Source organism: Anas platyrhynchos, chromosome 21 (genome assembly GCF_047663525.1).
Source record: "Anas platyrhynchos isolate ZD024472 breed Pekin duck chromosome 21, IASCAAS_PekinDuck_T2T, whole genome shotgun sequence".
In the NCBI taxonomy this organism is placed as follows: domain Eukaryota; kingdom Metazoa; phylum Chordata; class Aves; order Anseriformes; family Anatidae; genus Anas; species Anas platyrhynchos.
In genome coordinates this window covers 17,006,595-17,013,805 of record NC_092607.1, presented here as the reverse complement: position 1 = coordinate 17,013,805, position 7,211 = coordinate 17,006,595, and the positions used below count along the sequence as shown (strand labels likewise).

The 7,211-nt window shown below is 53.9% G+C and overlaps 1 protein-coding gene and 1 non-coding gene across 5 annotated transcripts in view; both read left to right on the top strand.

Moving 5' to 3' along the window:
- The first annotated feature begins 427 nt into the window (after positions 1–427).
- TRNAE-CUC (transfer RNA glutamic acid (anticodon CUC)) lies at positions 428–499 on the top strand. The gene has a single exon. It is a non-coding gene; the product is annotated as a tRNA-Glu (tRNA).
- Positions 500–638: 139 nt separating this feature from the next.
- DNAJC5 (DnaJ heat shock protein family (Hsp40) member C5) overlaps positions 639–7,211 on the top strand; it is a 29,311-nt gene continuing 22,738 nt past the window's right edge. Inside the window, exons 1-2 of one of the 4 annotated variants that reach the window (XM_038166123.2) lie at positions 639–824; positions 4,341–4,476. The gene's annotated coding sequence lies outside the window, so the exon portion shown is untranslated. Of the gene's footprint in view, positions 835–4,340; positions 4,477–4,555; positions 4,580–7,211 lie in introns of those variants that run through there. The other 3 variants (XM_038166122.2, XM_038166125.2, XM_072026273.1) reach the window with 3 other exon arrangements.

Sequence of the window (7,211 nt, the reverse complement as noted above, 5' to 3'; positions counted from 1 at the left end):
ATTAAAAAGGAATCGGCTTCTGAGGCAGGCGAGAGGCCCCAGCCCGGGGGGGGGGGCAGGCTGGGAGTTGAGGGGGTGCCCAAAGGAGGGGGTGCGTGAGGAGGGGCAACAAAGGTTGGATCTTAGGGAGAATTTCTTTACCGAAAGGGTTTTTAGGCATTGGAACAGGCTGCCCAGGGAGGTGGTGGAGTCACCATCCCTGGAGGTCTTTAAAAGACGTTTAGATGTAGAGCTTAGGGATATGGTTTAGTGGGGACTGTTGGTGTTAGCTCAGAGGTCGGACTCGATGATCTCGAGGTCTCTTCTAACCTCGAAATTCTGTCATTATCATTCTGTGATTCTGTGTGATTCCACTCAGTTCCCGCTCCCCTCAGCCCCGTCAGGACGCCGAGCTCAAAGCACCACGATCGGCCCCGCTTCGTATCCCTCCCTGGTGGTCTAGTGGTTAGGATTCGGCGCTCTCACCGCCGCGGCCCGGGTTCGATTCCCGGTCAGGGAATTTCCCTTTTGTTGCTCCCTCTCCCCCCCCCCTCTCACTGCGCATGCGCCCCCCTCCTCTCACTCCCCCCTCCCCACGCGCGCTCCCGCTGCGTGTTCGCGCCCGCGCAGGAGGAGCGGCGCATGCGCGGTGCGCGCGGCTCCGGCCCCTCCCCCGCCCGCCCGCGGTCGGCGTCGCCGGGTCCCGTCAGGAGAGCTCAGGGGGCGCCGCCGCCGCCGCATCCCGGAGCCGCCCCCGCCTCGCTCCGCCCCGCCCGGGGCTGCCCGGCCCCGGTACCGGCTTCGGTTTCAGCCCCGGTACCGGCAACGAGCGCGGGGGGGTGCAGGTGAGCCCCGGTACGGCCTCAAGCTCGTGACGGGCCTCGGTTTGGGCCCAGCCGTGGCGTGAGGGGGGGGGACGGGGCTGAGGGGAGGTTGGGGACTGAGGCGAGGCTGGGCCTAAAGGGGGCCTGAGGGGGCTCTGAGGGACCTGGGGAGGCTTTGGGGGGCCTGAGGGGGCTGTGGGGGGGATAGGGGCCGAGGGGACAGGGCCTGAGGGGAGGTTGGGGGCTGAGGGGACGCTGAGGAGGCTCTGGGGGGGGCTCTGAGGAGCCTGAGGAGGCTCAGGGGGGGATGGAGGCTGAAGGGACTTCGGGGACTGAGGCGAGGCTGGGCCTGAGGGGGCTCTGGGGAGGCTGAGGGGGCTCTAGGGGGGCTCTGGGGGGCCTGAGGAGGCTCTGGGGGGGCTGGAGGCTGAGGGGAGGTTGGGGACTGAGGCGAGGCTGGGCCTGAGGGGGCTCTGAGGAGGTTGAGGGGGCTCAGAGGGGGCTCTGGGGGGGCTGAGGGGGTCCTGGGGGGCCTGAGGAGGCTCTGTGGGGGATGGAGGCTGAGGAAATAGTGGGAGCTGAGGCGAGGCTGGGCCTGAGGAGGCTCTGGGAGGGAGGTTGTGGACTGAGGGGGCTGAAGGGAAACTGTGGGGGCTGAGGGGATGGGGGCTGAGCCCTGAGGGACCCTGAGGCCCAAATGGGGGCCAAGGGGGGGGGAGCACAGGGGGCTGGGGCTGTGGGCACGGGGAGAGCCCGGGTGGGTCGGGAGCCAGCATCCATCCCTCTGTGCTGCGGCGCTGGGAAGCACTGCGGCGCCTTCCCTGGGAAGCTCCTGCTTGGGGGGGTGGGAATCCCTTCCTCCTCCTCCTCCTCCTCCTCCTTCTCCTCTTCCTCCTCCTCATCTGCCGCCCACATGCGCATTCCTCCGCCGCCCCACAGCGTTTTAGGGGCTTGGATCCTCCGGCTCGGCTCAGGGCTGTAAAGATTGAGAAAGAGACAAAAGCACAGGCCCTGGAAAGGTGAATCCTAAATGAAAGCCGTTTGTGCGCCGTGGGGACTGTGATTCACCATGACTGGCTTTCGCTGGAGGGATCTCAGAGGGTTTTTGCTTCCCCTTCCTTCCGTTGTTCTGCTGAATTTTTTTTTTTTAAAATGATTCGTAACTGCTCAGATTACGCCGCGCTTAACGAGCGGCGTATTACCGGCAAGCAAATCCAGCTTTAAAACCAGAAACTTGCGAAGGCAGCATTATTCTAATTATTTGCGCGGTGTTCCGTGGCTCTCGCATTAAGAATTCCAGGCAGGAAATCCTGGTGGTGCCGAACGCACCGGGATGGAGCAGCCACGGTGGGGTCGCTGATAACGCCGCGCTCCTGCCCTCCTGCTTCATCGCTACCTCGCTGCCGTGGGCTTTGCTGCTGGGGGAGCCGTCCCCGCCTTGGAGAGCAAGGTGGAAACCCTCCGTGCCTGTGAAGGGAAAGCTAGCCGGTGCTATCCTTTTTTTTTTTTTTAAGGTTTGTTTTTGTGGAGGTGTTAATTTTGGGGTAATGTGTGCTGAGAGACGTTGCCGTAGAGCTGTCTGTGCTTAACGGCCGTTCTCATGCGGTAAAGCTCAAGAAAACTGCGTCCATCGGGTCCATGATCACGCAGCAGTATAAAATAATTCTCCCAGCTAATGTCTGACAAATGTTCCTGTGCTGGTTTATCTTTAGGAAATAAAAACGCTGTGTCTGTGTTTAAATACCACATGGGTTTGCTGCTGCTGAGGCAAAAACTTGCAGGCCACACTCACCCGGTGGTGGTTCAGCCGCTTCCTTGGGCAAGTGAAGCTCTCACCAGGAGCCAGATGTGAACGCAGCCCAGAAGGTCTTGATTTTCCTTCTGAAACCCGTCAGGATTGTACCTATTTAGGCTCTTATGTAGTGTCAGCTGCATTTAAGTGGAAATTATTACAGTTACAACAATTTTATTAGAGGTTTTTTTAAAGTTTTGAGGCGTCTGTTGGTTTTGGGCTGCTTACATCGCTGTTTACTGTTTTGTTTAGCTTTGGTAGAAACTGGTAGAGTCCTAATCTACAAGATTCCAAGAAATAGGCACCAAATTAATTTGCATTCATGAATTAGTTGTAATAATTTAAGTACCCTCTGCTTTGGGAGGGAGAAAAGAGGGGCGACAGAAGCTGGAGTGAAATAGATAGATGTCGATAGAGTACAGAATGCAAAGAAGTTTAATTTTATTGAGCAGCTTTCTGCGGTTTGCTCGTGGTGCTCTGAGGACTTAGAGAAACGTGTCCTGCTGTTGGCTGAGCAGCCTGCGGTGTGGCCAGCCCCCAGCGTGGAGGTGAGGCTTTGACTCACAGCTGTTTGCAAGCATAAATAAATGTTTCTTCCCTCCATCCGTTACTTGGTCTTGGGGATTGTCTATGTTGTTTAAATGAAGGGGAGGTGCTGCAAGTCCGTCCTTTTTCCACCCAAATTTCTGTGGTGTTGCACTGATGAACTGCAGGTCCGAAGCAGTGCTAAAACCCAAGGGGTGGTTTCCTAACTTGACGGGGCGGCTGCTGCTATATTTAACCAGCCTTTATCAGGGAACGGCTGCAAAAAGCAGCGTCTTTGTAGTGTGTTTTGTCTCCACGTAGCCTTTGCGTCCGCGTTAATTACTCCCCACAAGCATCAACACCTTTCGGGCTGCCCTAAAAGCCAAGAACCCTGCCTGCTGATCAGCTGGCGAGCCTCCTCCTCTAGCACGGCGTGAACAAGGCAGCGTGGTTTGTGGTTGAGGTGGCACAGCCGTCGGTAACGTCAGTTGTGAAGCTGCCTGAGGTGGTTGGAGCCTGCAAACGCTGGCTTTTCAGCTGATGAGAGCAGTGGGGGAAATTTCTCTGCTCCACAGGCAGGTTTTTCTATGGGGCCGAGGGCAGGCGCCCATCGTGGCAGCGGTGAGGCTGGATGCTCGTGCTTTGGAAGGACGGAGTGGCTGCAGGACGTGGTGTGGGGGCCTGGTGGGACGCAGGTTGGGTCTGAACATCCTGGCTGGGCTCGCAAGTTGAGGTCTTAGGTGGTTGTTGTCATTTGTCATCGTATTTCTTCTTTCTGAGCTTCAAGAAATGATCGGCGTTCAGGCATTCGGGTGGTGAATGTGAATAGAAGCCTCACTGGGTTACTTACATCCTGCTTCAGGTCAGATGTAAGAGGTGCTGATATGGCTTTTTCTTATTTTAATTTACGAATTCAGTTGCCCGGGTGTCCTCTCTGGGAAGGAGGGCATGATTTGAGAACGGCAAGTGCTTCTGCAAACCCCTTCTGTCCACGTGAATGCCTTAACGTGCAGCAATGATACCGTAACCAGCCTGTGATGAATGCTCTGCTTCCCTCAGTTCCCTGGTGTTTGCTCTTATTTAAATCTCTTTAATATTGACATCCAGATCAAAATGTTTTTGGTGTGTTTGGGCAGCTTGGGAGCAGGGCCACCCATTCCCGGGAGGCCTCGCCTGAGGAAGAGGAGTTTTCAGAGCCAGGTTTGCGTTCTGTTCGGCAGGTGGCCTCACCTCTGGGATGGGACCCCTGACCTGGGAGCAGACGGCGTGGAGCATGGCAGCGGACAGCTCGGCAGCCCCAGGAAGTAGTTGTGCGACTGCAGGACACAGAGGGGTCGTGGCAAAGTCTGGGTGGAGGTACGAGGGGCGTGCCGAACGCTGAGGACCAGAGCAGAACAGAGCAATTCTTTATTTTAACACAGGAAAAGTATTTTCCTTGTTCTCCAGTGATTCAAGTCAGGTGAATTAAGCAATATTGGTTTAGGAGCATCCGTGTAAATGCTTTGCGTGTTTAACTCTCTGCCTGTGCTGGGCAGCAGAGCTCTTCTCTGATTTTGGGAAGGTTTGGTGGCTGGATGTTTGCAAAAGAAAAGGCTTGAAGAGGAAAGGAAGTAGAGGAGTGATGTTGGTGTGTGGCTGTCAGCAGGTTGCTGGTGCTCGGGAGCTGCATGGGAATTCTGGCTGTTATTTTAATGTGTTTTTGGGAGGATTTTGGTACTGCCTTGGCTGCTGCTGGTCTGCTGACCAGCGACTGGGTTTGCTGTTGAAAGGCAGGAATTTGAGTAGTGGCGTATTTTAAGATTAACTCAGAAGTTCAGCTGGACCGTTATCTTCACAACTGGGCTTCATCTGTTTTCAGTAGAAAGTGCACGGTTTAGCTCAGCAGCGCTCCGTTTCCTACTGCAGATGGTGTAAGCTGATAGCAGAGAATTACATTCCAGAAGGTAAATTCCTCAAAACATTGCTGAAATATTTTAATAACGCGATAATAGCTACCAAAAAGAGTAACGATTTTCTTCTCTGCATGCAGGAGCTAAATAATGATTCCTGTCCTGATAATGTTAGGTAGCGGGGTTTTAGTGGACTGATGTGTGTAGGATTTTGTTGGGCTGGGATGAACAGGCCTGCTTTAGGATCTGCTCACATTTCTCGTGTCCTGCCGACTTCTCCTAACTGCACTGAACTTCTATCTGCATTGCACTAAAACGTGCCTGTTTAAAATCCTTCTCCGCCTTCCTTGGAGATGCCGAACCACTTTGAATGCCAGCGTGTTGTAAGGGCAGCATTAAAATTCAGTGCGTTTTCCTTCAAGCTGCAGGTTTTCCTCGAGACCTGAAGGTGCAGCGGCACGGCGGTACCCATGCGAGCAGCACGAGGCTTCTTGGCCCAGGCCAGCCGAAATTAGCATCTGTCCCCTTCCCTTTTGTCACCTCCTCAAATTGGTTGTGATGACAACACAAGTTCTTGATGAAGCTGCATTACCTGGTAGTGGTGATGTTCTGGCACATTTGTGGCCAGAAATATGGCCAGGATAGGAAAGGGGAATGTGTAGGATCTATAGGATGGTAACACATTGCCATGAAGGTAGAAAAAGCCCAGAGTTTACTGATGTTACAGGAGCCAAATAGGAAGTTGCAAAAAGAGGAAACCTGCACATGTCTGCTTGCTTTTCTCCTTTTAAGCCTTTACATTTCTGGCTGTATTTCAAAGGAAAATATTCTATTTCTTTCCATCTGTCATTGCTTATTCTACGTCTTACCAGGATTTTCTGTTCCTGCGATGGCAGTATCTTAGCGATTTTATTTATGCTCGGAAATATTTTGCAGTTTTTGTGCCACAATTCCAGCACGGGGTGTGTAAGACACATGTGGGCCTTGGCCTAGGCTGGGCCAGACATTAAAGAGATTTCCTTAGGAATCTGCTTTTCACAGCACGGGGATTTAGGAACGCTTCCTGGAGAAACATAAGGAGGTTTAAAGCTGCACGTCGGGAGAAGGGGGACATCAGAGGCCTACCTCCAGCTGCTTTGCTGGCGGTCACTTGCGATGATGGCTGCAGTCATCCGGAACGTGCCCGGTGTGGGAAATCCATTCCACCAAGGCCAGGTTGCACCGCCTGAGATATTTATAATTTCAGGTTTCTCCTTTTCTTGCTTGGCAGGCGGTTAGAGGATTTAACAAACACGCTAAGAAATGTCTTAATCTTGCTTCTCTGAAGTCACGAGGGCAGCGTGGAAGTTGGTGTTCTTGCTGCTGATAAATGCAAGAAGCAGAATGGGATGTGGTGGAGATCTTGATCGGGTCGCGCTGGGCGTCTCCGGCATGTGATGGCTGCGAGAGCAGCGGGCAGAAGGGGTGTGAAATAAATTCACAGCGTGTTCATGTGCTTGGGAAGGGCACGCGGGGTCCTTGTGAAACCAGCTGCTGTCTTGTGCCGGGAATTGAAACTACGTTTTTCTCAGTTTTGCTCTAGTTTGGGTCCAGCAGGGGCTGGTGCTGTCCTGACACAGCGCCAGGTCGCAGCAAGCACCCGTGTGCGGGCTCGATTCGCCTCAATGTGCTTCATTTTAGGGGGGATCTCACTGCTCGGGGACATTGGTGGGGCAGCTGTCTGTTTCTTTTCCTCCTTAGGGGTTTCTTTTCCTTCTTGCCCTGTTTGGCCTCTCCTGTTCCCCTCATTACTGGGGAGGGAAGGGCAGCCTTTGATACCTCAGTTACAGCCAAGGTGACCGGTTTCTCACAGCCTGTAACCAGTGATGTTTGGTTGTACTTTCTGCTCTATGTGGAGTCGAAAAACCCAAGTCAGTGACTACTGAAAACACTGAATTGATTCAAGTTCCAGGTTCATTTTGAGTTCCTGTTCTTTGCGAGCTTTAGGCCTGCTTTCCACGTGATAACCACCCAACTCCAGCAGTCACACGGCGAAGCTGTTTCTCCACCAAGAGTGACTGCAGTGTGTGCCTCCAGTTACTGGGCTGAGCAGGGGAAGAAAACCAGGTGATGAACCACGTCTGCTCTTCAGAAAGCTTCTTTCCTTATCGCAGGGGTTTGGGTGGACAAACAGGCTGGTGGTTCTTCTTGGAGGCCCTGAAG